Here is a 16,139-nt window from a genome sequence, read left to right on the forward strand (position 1 = left end):
AAAATTAGACAGACGCATTTTGACAAACTTCTTCGAGATGTGTGCATTCATCTCACAGAGTTGAACCTTTCTTTTGATTAAGCAATCTTGAAACACTCTTTTTGTAGAATCTGCAAGTGGATATTTGTTGTGCTTTGAGGCCTACGGTGGAAAAGGAAATATCTTCAAATAAAAACTTGACAGAAGCACTCTGAGAGCCTCCTTTGGGCTGTGTGCATTTCTCTCTCAGACTTGACCCTTTCTTTTGATTGAGCATCTTTGAAAGACCACTTTTGTAATAAATGCAAGTGGACATTCGAAGTGCTTTGAGGCCTATGGTGGAAAAGAAAATATCTTCACATCAGAAGGAGACAGAAGCATTCTGACCAATTTCTTTGTGGTGTGTGCATTAATCTCACAGAGTTAAACCTTACTTTCCATTGAGCCATTTTGAAACACTTTTCGTAGAATCTGCAAGTGGACATTTGAAGCGCTTGGAGGCCTAGGGTCGAAAAAGAAATATAGTCACATACAAACTAGATGGAAGCCTTCTGACAAACTTCTTTCTGATGTGTGCATTCATCTCACAGAGTTGAACCTTTCTTTTGATTGAGCAGCTTTGAAACCCTCTTTTTGTAGAATTTGCATGTGAACATTTGAAGCGCTTTGAGGCCTGTGGAGCAAAAGGAAATATCTCCACCTAAAAACTAGACAGAAGCATTCTGACAAACTTCTTTGTGATGTGTGCATTCATCTCACAGAGTTGATCCTTACTTTTCATTGAGCAGTTTTGAAACACTCTTTTTGTAGAATCTGCAGGTGGATATTTGGAGGGCTTTGAGGCCTCTGGTGGATAACGAAATATCTTCACATAATAACTAGACAGAAGAATTCTCACAAACTTCTTTGTAATGTGAGCATTCGTCTCACAGAGTTGAACTGTTCTTTTGACTGGGCAGCTTTGAAAGAGTACTTTTATCAAATCTGCAAGTGGACATTTGGATCGCTTTGAGGCCTCTGGTGGAAAAGGAAATAGCTTCACAATAAAACTGGAGAGAAGCGTTCTGACAAACTTCTTTGTGATGTGTACATTCATCTCACAGAGTTGAACCTTGCTTTTCATTGAGCAGTTTTGAAACACACTTTTTGTAGAATTTGAAAGTGGACCTTTGGATTGCTTGGAGGCCTATGGTGGAAAAGGAAATATCTTCACATAAAGACTAGACAGAAGCATTGTGACAAACTCCTTTGTGATGTGTGCATTCAACTCACAGAGTTGAACCTTTCTTTTGACTGAGCAACTTTGAAACACTCTCTCTGTAGAATCTCCCAGTGGATATTTGCAGTGGCTTGAGGCCTCTGACGGAAAAGGAAATATCTTCACATAACAAGTAGACAGAAGCACTCAGACAAACTTTTTTGTGATGTGTGCATTCTTCTCACAGAGTTGAACCTTAATTTTCATTGAGCAGTTTTGAAACACTCTTTTTGTAGAATCTGCAAGTAGTCATTTGGAGCGCTTTGAGGCCTTTGTTGGAAAACGAAATGTCTTCATATAATAACTAGACAGAAGCATTCTGAGAAACTTATTTGTGATATCTGCATTCATCTCACAGAGTTGAATCTTTCCTTTGATTCAGCAGCTTTGAAACACTCTTTTCGTAGAATCTGCTAGTGGACATTTGGAGCGCTTCGAGGCCTATGGTGGAAAAGGCAATATCTTCACATAAAAACTAGACAGAAGCCTTCTGACAAACTTCTTTGTGATGTGTGAATTTATTTCATAGATTTCAACTTTCTTGTGATTGAGCAGTTGTGAAACACTCTTTTTGTAGAATCTGCAAGTGGACATTTGGAACGCTATGAAGCCTAAGGTGGAAAAGGAAATATCTTCACATAAAAATTAGACAGACGCATTTTGACAAACTTCTTCGAGATGTGTGCATTCATCTCACAGAGTTGAACCTTTCTTTTGATTAAGCAATCTTGAAACACTCTTTCTGTAGAATCTGCAAGTGGATATTTGTTGTGCTTTGAGGCCTACGGTGGAAAAGGAAATATCTTCAAATAAAAACTTGACAGAAGCACTCTGAGAGCCTCCTTTAGGCTGTGTGCATTTATCTCTCAGACTTGACCCTTTCTTTTGATTGAGCATCTTTGAAAGACCACTTTTGTAATAAATGCAAGTGGACATTCGAAGTGCTTTGAGGCCTGTGGTGGAAAAGAAAATATCTTCACATCAGAAGGAGACAGAAGCATTCTGACCAATTTCTTTGTGGTGTGTGCATTAATCTCACAGAGTTAAACCTTACTTTCCATTGAGCCATTTTGAAACACTTTTCGTAGAATCTGCAAGTGGACATTTGAAGCGCTTGGAGGCCTAGGGTCGAAAAAGAAATATATTCACATACAAACTAGATGGAAGCCTTCTGACAAACTTCTTTCTGATGTGTGCATTCATCTCACAGAGTTGAACCTTTCTTTTGATTGAGCAGCTTTGAAACCCTCTTTTTGTAGAATTTGCATGTGAACATTTGAAGCGCTTTGAGGCCTGTGGAGCAAAAGGAAATATCTCCACCTAAAAACTAGACAGAAGCATTCTGACAAACTTCTTTGTGATGTGTGCATTCATCTCACAGAGTTGATCCTTACTTTTCATTGAGCAGTTTTGAAACACTCTTTTTGTAGGATCTGCAGGTGGATATTTGGAGGGCTTTGAGGCCTCTGGTGGATAACGAAATATCTTCACATAATAACTAGACAGAAGAATTCTCACAAACTTCTTTGTAATGTGAGCATTCGTCTCACAGAGTTGAACTGTTCTTTTGACTGGGCAGCTTTGAAAGAGTACTTTTATCAAATCTGCAAGTGGACATTTGGATCGCTTTGAGGCCTCTGGTGGAAAAGGAAATAGCTTCACAATAAAACTGGAGAGAAGCGTTCTGACAAACTTCTTTGTGATGTGTACATTCATCTCACAGAGTTGAACCTTGCTTTTCATTGAGCAGTTTTGAAACACACTTTTTGTAGAATTTGAAAGTGGACCTTTGGATTGCTTGGAGGCCTATGGTGGAAAAGGAAATATCTTCACATAAAGACTAGACAGAAGCATTGTGACAAACTCCTTTGTGATGTGTGCATTCAACTCACAGAGTTGAACCTTTCTTTTGACTGAGCAACTTTGAAACACTCTCTCTGTAGAATCTCCCAGTGGATATTTGCAGTGGCTTGAGGCCTCTGACGGAAAAGGAAATATCTTCACATAACAAGTAGACAGAAGCACTCAGACAAACTTTTTTGTGATGTGTGCATTCTTCTCACAGAGTTGAACCTTAATTTTCATTGAGCAGTTTTGAAACACTCTTTTTGTAGAATCTGCAAGTAGTCATTTGGAGCGCTTTGAGGCCTTTGTTGGAAAACGAAATGTCTTCATATAATAACTAGACAGAAGCATTCTGAGAAACTTATTTGTGATATCTGCATTCATCTCACAGAGTTGAATCTTTCCTTTGATTCAGCAGCTTTGAAACACTCTTTTCGTAGAATCTGCTAGTGGACATTTGGAGCGCTTCGAGGCCTATGGTGGAAAAGGCAATATCTTCACATAAAAACTAGACAGAAGCCTTCTGACAAACTTCTTTGTGATGTGTGAATTTATTTCATAGATTTCAACTTTCTTGTGATTGAGCAGTTGTGAAACACTCTTTTTGTAGAATCTGCAAGTGGACATTTGGAACGCTATGAAGCCTAAGGTGGAAAAGGAAATATCTTCACATAAAAATTAGACAGACGCATTTTGACAAACTTCTTCGAGATGTGTGCATTCATCTCACAGAGTTGAACCTTTCTTTTGATTAAGCAATCTTGAAACACTCTTTCTGTAGAATCTGCAAGTGGATATTTGTTGTGCTTTGAGGCCTACGGTGGAAAAGGAAATATCTTCAAATAAAAACTTGACAGAAGCACTCTGAGAGCCTCCTTTAGGCTGTGTGCATTTATCTCTCAGACTTGACCCTTTCTTTTGATTGAGCATCTTTGAAAGACCACTTTTGTAATAAATGCAAGTGGACATTCGAAGTGCTTTGAGGCCTGTGGTGGAAAAGAAAATATCTTCACATCAGAAGGAGACAGAAGCATTCTGACCAATTTCTTTGTGGTGTGTGCATTAATCTCACAGAGTTAAACCTTACTTTCCATTGAGCCATTTTGAAACACTTTTCGTAGAATCTGCAAGTGGACATTTGAAGCGCTTGGAGGCCTAGGGTCGAAAAAGAAATATATTCACATACAAACTAGATGGAAGCCTTCTGACAAACTTCTTTCTGATGTGTGCATTCATCTCACAGAGTTGAACCTTTCTTTTGATTGAGCAGCTTTGAAACCCTCTTTTTGTAGAATTTGCATGTGAACATTTGAAGCGCTTTGAGGCCTGTGGAGCAAAAGGAAATATCTCCACCTAAAAACTAGACAGAAGCATTCTGACAAACTTCTTTGTGATGTGTGCATTCATCTCACAGAGTTGATCCTTACTTTTCATTGAGCAGTTTTGAAACACTCTTTTTGTAGGATCTGCAGGTGGATATTTGGAGGGCTTTGAGGCCTCTGGTGGATAACGAAATATCTTCACATAATAACTAGACAGAAGAATTCTCACAAACTTCTTTGTAATGTGAGCATTCGTCTCACAGAGTTGAACTGTTCTTTTGACTGGGCAGCTTTGAAAGAGTACTTTTATCAAATCTGCAAGTGGACATTTGGATCGCTTTGAGGCCTCTGGTGGAAAAGGAAATAGCTTCACAATAAAACTGGAGAGAAGCGTTCTGACAAACTTCTTTGTGATGTGTACATTCATCTCACAGAGTTGAACCTTGCTTTTCATTGAGCAGTTTTGAAACACACTTTTTGTAGAATTTGAAAGTGGACCTTTGGATTGCTTGGAGGCCTATGGTGGAAAAGGAAATATCTTCACATAAAGACTAGACAGAAGCATTGTGACAAACTCCTTTGTGATGTGTGCATTCAACTCACAGAGTTGAACCTTTCTTTTGACTGAGCAACTTTGAAACACTCTCTCTGTAGAATCTCCCAGTGGATATTTGCAGTGGCTTGAGGCCTCTGACGGAAAAGGAAATATCTTCACATAACAAGTAGACAGAAGCACTCAGACAAACTTTTTTGTGATGTGTGCATTCTTCTCACAGAGTTGAACCTTAATTTTCATTGAGCAGTTTTGAAACACTCTTTTTGTAGAATCTGCAAGTAGTCATTTGGAGCGCTTTGAGGCCTTTGTTGGAAAACGAAATGTCTTCATATAATAACTAGACAGAAGCATTCTGAGAAACTTATTTGTGATATCTGCATTCATCTCACAGAGTTGAATCTTTCCTTTGATTCAGCAGCTTTGAAACACTCTTTTCGTAGAATCTGCTAGTGGACATTTGGAGCGCTTCGAGGCCTATGGTGGAAAAGGCAATATCTTCACATAAAAACTAGACAGAAGCCTTCTGACAAACTTCTTTGTGATGTGTGAATTTATTTCATAGATTTCAACTTTCTTGTGATTGAGCAGTTGTGAAACACTCTTTTTGTAGAATCTGCAAGTGGACATTTGGAACGCTATGAAGCCTAAGGTGGAAAAGGAAATATCTTCACATAAAAATTAGACAGACGCATTTTGACAAACTTCTTCGAGATGTGTGCATTCATCTCACAGAGTTGAACCTTTCTTTTGATTAAGCAATCTTGAAACACTCTTTCTGTAGAATCTGCAAGTGGATATTTGTTGTGCTTTGAGGCCTACGGTGGAAAAGGAAATATCTTCAAATAAAAACTTGACAGAAGCACTCTGAGAGCCTCCTTTAGGCTGTGTGCATTTCTCTCTCAGACTTGACCCTTTCTTTTGATTGAGCATCTTTGAAAGACCACTTTTGTAATAAATGCAAGTGGACATTCGAAGTGCTTTGAGGCCTGTGGTGGAAAAGAAAATATCTTCACATCAGAAGGAGACAGAAGCATTCTGACCAATTTCTTTGTGGTGTGTGCATTAATCTCACAGAGTTAAACCTTACTTTCCATTGAGCCATTTTGAAACACTTTTCGTAGAATCTGCAAGTGGACATTTGAAGCGCTTGGAGGCCTAGGGTCGAAAAAGAAATATATTCACATACAAACTAGATGGAAGCCTTCTGACAAACTTCTTTCTGATGTGTGCATTCATCTCACAGAGTTGAACCTTTCTTTTGATTGAGCAGCTTTGAAACCCTCTTTTTGTAGAATTTGCATGTGAACATTTGAAGCGCTTTGAGGCCTGTGGAGCAAAAGGAAATATCTCCACCTAAAAACTAGACAGAAGCATTCTGACAAACTTCTTTGTGATGCGTGCATTCATCTCACAGAGTTGATCCTTACTTTTCATTGAGCAGTTTTGAAACACTCTTTTTGTAGGATCTGCAGGTGGATATTTGGAGGGCTTTGAGGCCTCTGGTGGATAACGAAATATCTTCACATAATAACTAGACAGAAGAATTCTCACAAACTTCTTTGTAATGTGAGCATTCGACTCACAGAGTTGAACTGTTCTTTTGACTGGGCAGCTTTGAAAGAGTACTTTTATCAAATCTGCAAGTGGACATTTGGATCGCTTTGAGGCCTCTGGTGGAAAAGGAAATAGCTTCACAATAAAACTGGAGAGAAGCGTTCTGACAAACTTCTTTGTGATGTGTACATTCATCTCACAGAGTTGAACCTTGCTTTTCATTGAGCAGTTTTGAAACACACTTTTTGTAGAATTTGAAAGTGGACCTTTGGATTGCTTGGAGGCCTATGGTGGAAAAGGAAATATCTTCACATAAAGACTAGACAGAAGCATTGTGACAAACTCCTTTGTGATGTGTGCATTCAACTCACAGAGTTGAACCTTTCTTTTGACTGAGCAACTTTGAAACACTCTCTCTGTAGAATCTCCCAGTGGATATTTGCAGTGGCTTGAGGCCTCTGACGGAAAAGGAAATATCTTCACATAACAAGTAGACAGAAGCACTCAGACAAACTTTTTTGTGATGTGTGCATTCTTCTCACAGAGTTGAACCTTAATTTTCATTGAGCAGTTTTGAAACACTCTTTTTGTAGAATCTGCAAGTAGTCATTTGGAGCGCTTTGAGGCCTTTGTTGGAAAACGAAATGTCTTCATATAATAACTAGACAGAAGCATTCTGAGAAACTTATTTGTGATATCTGCATTCATCTCACAGAGTTGAATCTTTCCTTTGATTCAGCAGCTTTGAAACACTCTTTTCGTAGAATCTGCTAGTGGACATTTGGAGCGCTTTGAGGCCTATGGTGGAAAAGGCAATATCTTCACATAAAAACTAGACAGAAGCCTTCTGACAAACTTCTTTGTGATGTGTGAATTTATTTCATAGATTTCAACTTTCTTGTGATTGAGCAGTTGTGAAACACTCTTTTTGTAGAATCTGCAAGTGGACATTTGGAACGCTATGAAGCCTAAGGTGGAAAAGGAAATATCTTCACATAAAAATTAGACAGACGCATTTTGACAAACTTCTTCGAGATGTGTGCATTCATCTCACAGAGTTGAACCTTTCTTTTGATTAAGCAATCTTGAAACACTCTTTCTGTAGAATCTGCAAGTGGATATTTGTTGTGCTTTGAGGCCTACGGTGGAAAAGGAAATATCTTCAAATAAAAACTTGACAGAAGCACTCTGAGAGCCTCCTTTAGGCTGTGTGCATTTATCTCTCAGACTTGACCCTTTCTTTTGATTGAGCATCTTTGAAAGACCACTTTTGTAATAAATGCAAGTGGACATTCGAAGTGCTTTGAGGCCTATGGTGGAAAAGAAAATATCTTCACATCAGAAGGAGACAGAAGCATTCTGACCAATTTCTTTGTGGTGTGTGCATTAATCTCACAGAGTTAAACCTTACTTTCCATTGAGCCATTTTGAAACACTTTTCGTAGAATCTGCAAGTGGACATTTGAAGCGCTTGGAGGCCTAGGGTCGAAAAAGAAATATAGTCACATACAAACTAGATGGAAGCCTTCTGACAAACTTCTTTCTGATGTGTGCATTCATCTCACAGAGTTGAACCTTTCTTTTGATTGAGCAGCTTTGAAACCCTCTTTTTGTAGAATTTGCATGTGAACATTTGAAGCGCTTTGAGGCCTGTGGAGCAAAAGGAAATATCTCCACCTAAAAACTAGACAGAAGCATTCTGACAAACTTCTTTGTGATGTGTGCATTCATCTCACAGAGTTGATCCTTACTTTTCATTGAGCAGTTTTGAAACACTCTTTTTGTAGGATCTGCAGGTGGATATTTGGAGGGCTTTGAGGCCTCTGGTGGATAACGAAATATCTTCACATAATAACTAGACAGAAGAATTCTCACAAACTTCTTTGTAATGTGAGCATTCGACTCACAGAGTTGAACTGTTCTTTTGACTGGGCAGCTTTGAAAGAGTACTTTTATCAAATCTGCAAGTGGACATTTGGATCGCTTTGAGGCCTCTGGTGGAAAAGGAAATAGCTTCACAATAAAACTGGAGAGAAGCGTTCTGACAAACTTCTTTGTGATGTGTACATTCATCTCACAGAGTTGAACCTTGCTTTTCATTGAGCAGTTTTGAAACACACTTTTTGTAGAATTTGAAAGTGGACCTTTGGATTGCTTGGAGGCCTATGGTGGAAAAGGAAATATCTTCACATAAAGACTAGACAGAAGCATTGTGACAAACTCCTTTGTGATGTGTGCATTCAACTCACAGAGTTGAACCTTTCTTTTGACTGAGCAACTTTGAAACACTCTCTCTGTAGAATCTCCCAGTGGATATTTGCAGTGGCTTGAGGCCTCTGACGGAAAAGGAAATATCTTCACATAACAAGTAGACAGAAGCACTCAGACAAACTTTTTTGTGATGTGTGCATTCTTCTCACAGAGTTGAACCTTAATTTTCATTGAGCAGTTTTGAAACACTCTTTTTGTAGAATCTGCAAGTAGTCATTTGGAGCGCTTTGAGGCCTTTGTTGGAAAACGAAATGTCTTCATATAATAACTAGACAGAAGCATTCTGAGAAACTTATTTGTGATATCTGCATTCATCTCACAGAGTTGAATCTTTCCTTTGATTCAGCAGCTTTGAAACACTCTTTTCGTAGAATCTGCTAGTGGACATTTGGAGCGCTTCGAGGCCTATGGTGGAAAAGGCAATATCTTCACATAAAAACTAGACAGAAGCCTTCTGACAAACTTCTTTGTGATGTGTGAATTTATTTCATAGATTTCAACTTTCTTGTGATTGAGCAGTTGTGAAACACTCTTTTTGTAGAATCTGCAAGTGGACATTTGGAACGCTATGAAGCCTAAGGTGGAAAAGGAAATATCTTCACATAAAAATTAGACAGACGCATTTTGACAAACTTCTTCGAGATGTGTGCATTCATCTCACAGAGTTGAACCTTTCTTTTGATTAAGCAATCTTGAAACACTCTTTCTGTAGAATCTGCAAGTGGATATTTGTTGTGCTTTGAGGCCTACGGTGGAAAAGGAAATATCTTCAAATAAAAACTTGACAGAAGCACTCTGAGAGCCTCCTTTAGGCTGTGTGCATTTCTCTCTCAGACTTGACCCTTTCTTTTGATTGAGCATCTTTGAAAGACCACTTTTGTAATAAATGCAAGTGGACATTCGAAGTGCTTTGAGGCCTGTGGTGGAAAAGAAAATATCTTCACATCAGAAGGAGACAGAAGCATTCTGACCAATTTCTTTGTGGTGTGTGCATTAATCTCACAGAGTTAAACCTTACTTTCCATTGAGCCATTTTGAAACACTTTTCGTAGAATCTGCAAGTGGACATTTGAAGCGCTTGGAGGCCTAGGGTCGAAAAAGAAATATATTCACATACAAACTAGATGGAAGCCTTCTGACAAACTTCTTTCTGATGTGTGCATTCATCTCACAGAGTTGAACCTTTCTTTTGATTGAGCAGCTTTGAAACCCTCTTTTTGTAGAATTTGCATGTGAACATTTGAAGCGCTTTGAGGCCTGTGGAGCAAAAGGAAATATCTCCACCTAAAAACTAGACAGAAGCATTCTGACAAACTTCTTTGTGATGCGTGCATTCATCTCACAGAGTTGATCCTTACTTTTCATTGAGCAGTTTTGAAACACTCTTTTTGTAGGATCTGCAGGTGGATATTTGGAGGGCTTTGAGGCCTCTGGTGGATAACGAAATATCTTCACATAATAACTAGACAGAAGAATTCTCACAAACTTCTTTGTAATGTGAGCATTCGACTCACAGAGTTGAACTGTTCTTTTGACTGGGCAGCTTTGAAAGAGTACTTTTATCAAATCTGCAAGTGGACATTTGGATCGCTTTGAGGCCTCTGGTGGAAAAGGAAATAGCTTCACAATAAAACTGGAGAGAAGCGTTCTGACAAACTTCTTTGTGATGTGTACATTCATCTCACAGAGTTGAACCTTGCTTTTCATTGAGCAGTTTTGAAACACACTTTTTGTAGAATTTGAAAGTGGACCTTTGGATTGCTTGGAGGCCTATGGTGGAAAAGGAAATATCTTCACATAAAGACTAGACAGAAGCATTGTGACAAACTCCTTTGTGATGTGTGCATTCAACTCACAGAGTTGAACCTTTCTTTTGACTGAGCAACTTTGAAACACTCTCTCTGTAGAATCTCCCAGTGGATATTTGCAGTGGCTTGAGGCCTCTGACGGAAAAGGAAATATCTTCACATAACAAGTAGACAGAAGCACTCAGAGAAACTTTTTTGTGATGTGTGCATTCTTCTCACAGAGTTGAACCTTAATTTTCATTGAGCAGTTTTGAAACACTCTTTTTGTAGAATCTGCAAGTAGTCATTTGGAGCGCTTTGAGGCCTTTGTTGGAAAACGAAATGTCTTCATATAATAACTAGACAGAAGCATTCTGAGAAACTTATTTGTGATATCTGCATTCATCTCACAGAGTTGAATCTTTCCTTTGATTCAGCAGCTTTGAAACACTCTTTTCGTAGAATCTGCTAGTGGACATTTGGAGCGCTTTGAGGCCTATGGTGGAAAAGGCAATATCTTCACATAAAAACTAGACAGAAGCCTTCTGACAAACTTCTTTGTGATGTGTGAATTTATTTCATAGATTTCAACTTTCTTGTGATTGAGCAGTTGTGAAACACTCTTTTTGTAGAATCTGCAAGTGGACATTTGGAACGCTATGAAGCCTAAGGTGGAAAAGGAAATATCTTCACATAAAAATTAGACAGACGCATTTTGACAAACTTCTTCGAGATGTGTGCATTCATCTCACAGAGTTGAACCTTTCTTTTGATTAAGCAATCTTGAAACACTCTTTCTGTAGAATCTGCAAGTGGATATTTGTTGTGCTTTGAGGCCTACGGTGGAAAAGGAAATATCTTCAAATAAAAACTTGACAGAAGCACTCTGAGAGCCTCCTTTGGGCTGTGTGCATTTCTCTCTCAGACTTGACCCTTTCTTTTGATTGAGCATCTTTGAAAGACCACTTTTGTAATAAATGCAAGTGGACATTCGAAGTGCTTTGAGGCCTATGGTGGAAAAGAAAATATCTTCACATCAGAAGGAGACAGAAGCATTCTGACCAATTTCTTTGTGGTGTGTGCATTAATCTCACAGAGTTAAACCTTACTTTCCATTGAGCCATTTTGAAACACTTTTCGTAGAATCTGCAAGTGGACATTTGAAGCGCTTGGAGGCCTAGGGTCGAAAAAGAAATATAGTCACATACAAACTAGATGGAAGCCTTCTGACAAACTTCTTTCTGATGTGTGCATTCATCTCACAGAGTTGAACCTTTCTTTTGATTGAGCAGCTTTGAAACCCTCTTTTTGTAGAATTTGCATGTGAACATTTGAAGCGCTTTGAGGCCTGTGGAGCAAAAGGAAATATCTCCACCTAAAAACTAGACAGAAGCATTCTGACAAACTTCTTTGTGATGTGTGCATTCATCTCACAGAGTTGATCCTTACTTTTCATTGAGCAGTTTTGAAACACTCTTTTTGTAGAATCTGCAGGTGGATATTTGGAGGGCTTTGAGGCCTCTGGTGGATAACGAAATATCTTCACATAATAACTAGACAGAAGAATTCTCACAAACTTCTTTGTAATGTGAGCATTCGTCTCACAGAGTTGAACTGTTCTTTTGACTGGGCAGCTTTGAAAGAGTACTTTTATCAAATCTGCAAGTGGACATTTGGATCGCTTTGAGGCCTCTGGTGGAAAAGGAAATAGCTTCACAATAAAACTGGAGAGAAGCGTTCTGACAAACTTCTTTGTGATGTGTACATTCATCTCACAGAGTTGAACCTTGCTTTTCATTGAGCAGTTTTGAAACACACTTTTTGTAGAATTTGAAAGTGGACCTTTGGATTGCTTGGAGGCCTATGGTGGAAAAGGAAATATCTTCACATAAAGACTAGACAGAAGCATTGTGACAAACTCCTTTGTGATGTGTGCATTCAACTCACAGAGTTGAACCTTTCTTTTGACTGAGCAACTTTGAAACACTCTCTCTGTAGAATCTCCCAGTGGATATTTGCAGTGGCTTGAGGCCTCTGACGGAAAAGGAAATATCTTCACATAACAAGTAGACAGAAGCACTCAGACAAACTTTTTTGTGATGTGTGCATTCTTCTCACAGAGTTGAACCTTAATTTTCATTGAGCAGTTTTGAAACACTCTTTTTGTAGAATCTGCAAGTAGTCATTTGGAGCGCTTTGAGGCCTTTGTTGGAAAACGAAATGTCTTCATATAATAACTAGACAGAAGCATTCTGAGAAACTTATTTGTGATATCTGCATTCATCTCACAGAGTTGAATCTTTCCTTTGATTCAGCAGCTTTGAAACACTCTTTTCGTAGAATCTGCTAGTGGACATTTGGAGCGCTTCGAGGCCTATGGTGGAAAAGGCAATATCTTCACATAAAAACTAGACAGAAGCCTTCTGACAAACTTCTTTGTGATGTGTGAATTTATTTCATAGATTTCAACTTTCTTGTGATTGAGCAGTTGTGAAACACTCTTTTTGTAGAATCTGCAAGTGGACATTTGGAACGCTATGAAGCCTAAGGTGGAAAAGGAAATATCTTCACATAAAAATTAGACAGACGCATTTTGACAAACTTCTTCGAGATGTGTGCATTCATCTCACAGAGTTGAACCTTTCTTTTGATTAAGCAATCTTGAAACACTCTTTCTGTAGAATCTGCAAGTGGATATTTGTTGTGCTTTGAGGCCTACGGTGGAAAAGGAAATATCTTCAAATAAAAACTTGACAGAAGCACTCTGAGAGCCTCCTTTAGGCTGTGTGCATTTATCTCTCAGACTTGACCCTTTCTTTTGATTGAGCATCTTTGAAAGACCACTTTTGTAATAAATGCAAGTGGACATTCGAAGTGCTTTGAGGCCTATGGTGGAAAAGAAAATATCTTCACATCAGAAGGAGACAGAAGCATTCTGACCAATTTCTTTGTGGTGTGTGCATTAATCTCACAGAGTTAAACCTTACTTTCCATTGAGCCATTTTGAAACACTTTTCGTAGAATCTGCAAGTGGACATTTGAAGCGCTTGGAGGCCTAGGGTCGAAAAAGAAATATAGTCACATACAAACTAGATGGAAGCCTTCTGACAAACTTCTTTCTGATGTGTGCATTCATCTCACAGAGTTGAACCTTTCTTTTGATTGAGCAGCTTTGAAACCCTCTTTTTGTAGAATTTGCATGTGAACATTTGAAGCGCTTTGAGGCCTGTGGAGCAAAAGGAAATATCTCCACCTAAAAACTAGACAGAAGCATTCTGACAAACTTCTTTGTGATGTGTGCATTCATCTCACAGAGTTGATCCTTACTTTTCATTGAGCAGTTTTGAAACACTCTTTTTGTAGGATCTGCAGGTGGATATTTGGAGGGCTTTGAGGCCTCTGGTGGATAACGAAATATCTTCACATAATAACTAGACAGAAGAATTCTCACAAACTTCTTTGTAATGTGAGCATTCGACTCACAGAGTTGAACTGTTCTTTTGACTGGGCAGCTTTGAAAGAGTACTTTTATCAAATCTGCAAGTGGACATTTGGATCGCTTTGAGGCCTCTGGTGGAAAAGGAAATAGCTTCACAATAAAACTGGAGAGAAGCGTTCTGACAAACTTCTTTGTGATGTGTACATTCATCTCACAGAGTTGAACCTTGCTTTTCATTGAGCAGTTTTGAAACACACTTTTTGTAGAATTTGAAAGTGGACCTTTGGATTGCTTGGAGGCCTATGGTGGAAAAGGAAATATCTTCACATAAAGACTAGACAGAAGCATTGTGACAAACTCCTTTGTGATGTGTGCATTCAACTCACAGAGTTGAACCTTTCTTTTGACTGAGCAACTTTGAAACACTCTCTCTGTAGAATCTCCCAGTGGATATTTGCAGTGGCTTGAGGCCTCTGACGGAAAAGGAAATATCTTCACATAACAAGTAGACAGAAGCACTCAGACAAACTTTTTTGTGATGTGTGCATTCTTCTCACAGAGTTGAACCTTAATTTTCATTGAGCAGTTTTGAAACACTCTTTTTGTAGAATCTGCAAGTAGTCATTTGGAGCGCTTTGAGGCCTTTGTTGGAAAACGAAATGTCTTCATATAATAACTAGACAGAAGCATTCTGAGAAACTTATTTGTGATATCTGCATTCATCTCACAGAGTTGAATCTTTCCTTTGATTCAGCAGCTTTGAAACACTCTTTTCGTAGAATCTGCTAGTGGACATTTGGAGCGCTTTGAGGCCTATGGTGGAAAAGGCAATATCTTCACATAAAAACTAGACAGAAGCCTTCTGACAAACTTCTTTGTGATGTGTGAATTTATTTCATAGATTTCAACTTTCTTGTGATTGAGCAGTTGTGAAACACTCTTTTTGTAGAATCTGCAAGTGGACATTTGGAACGCTATGAAGCCTAAGGTGGAAAAGGAAATATCTTCACATAAAAATCAGACAGACGCATTTTGACAAACTTCTTCGAGATGTGTGCATTCATCTCACAGAGTTGAACCTTTCTTTTGATTAAGCAATCTTGAAACACTCTTTCTGTAGAATCTGCAAGTGGATATTTGTTGTGCTTTGAGGCCTACGGTGGAAAAGGAAATATCTTCAAATAAAAACTTGACAGAAGCACTCTGAGAGCCTCCTTTGGGCTGTGTGCATTTCTCTCTCAGACTTGACCCTTTCTTTTGATTGAGCATCTTTGAAAGACCACTTTTGTAATAAATGCAAGTGGACATTCGAAGTGCTTTGAGGCCTATGGTGGAAAAGAAAATATCTTCACATCAGAAGGAGACAGAAGCATTCTGACCAATTTCTTTGTGGTGTGTGCATTAATCTCACAGAGTTAAACCTTACTTTCCATTGAGCCATTTTGAAACACTTTTCGTAGAATCTGCAAGTGGACATTTGAAGCGCTTGGAGGCCTAGGGTCGAAAAAGAAATATATTCACATACAAACTAGATGGAAGCCTTCTGACAAACTTCTTTCTGATGTGTGCATTCATCTCACAGAGTTGAACCTTTCTTTTGATTGAGCAGCTTTGAAACCCTCTTTTTGTAGAATTTGCATGTGAACATTTGAAGCGCTTTGAGGCCTGTGGAGCAAAAGGAAATATCTCCACCTAAAAACTAGACAGAAGCATTCTGACAAACTTCTTTGTGATGTGTGCATTCATCTCACAGAGTTGATCCTTACTTTTCATTGAGCAGTTTTGAAACACTCTTTTTGTAGAATCTGCAGGTGGATATTTGGAGGGCTTTGAGGCCTCTGGTGGATAACGAAATATCTTCACATAATAACTAGACAGAAGAATTCTCACAAACTTCTTTGTAATGTGAGCATTCGTCTCACAGAGTTGAACTGTTCTTTTGACTGGGCAGCTTTGAAAGAGTACTTTTATCAAATCTGCAAGTGGACATTTGGATCGCTTTGAGGCCTCTGGTGGAAAAGGAAATAGCTTCACAATAAAACTGGAGAGAAGCGTTCTGACAAACTTCTTTGTGATGTGTACATTCATCTCACAGAGTTGAACCTTGCTTTTCATTGAGCAGTTTTGA

This window comes from Pan paniscus, chromosome Y, assembly GCF_029289425.2.
Source record: "Pan paniscus chromosome Y, NHGRI_mPanPan1-v2.0_pri, whole genome shotgun sequence".
Lineage (NCBI taxonomy): Eukaryota > Metazoa > Chordata > Mammalia > Primates > Hominidae > Pan > Pan paniscus.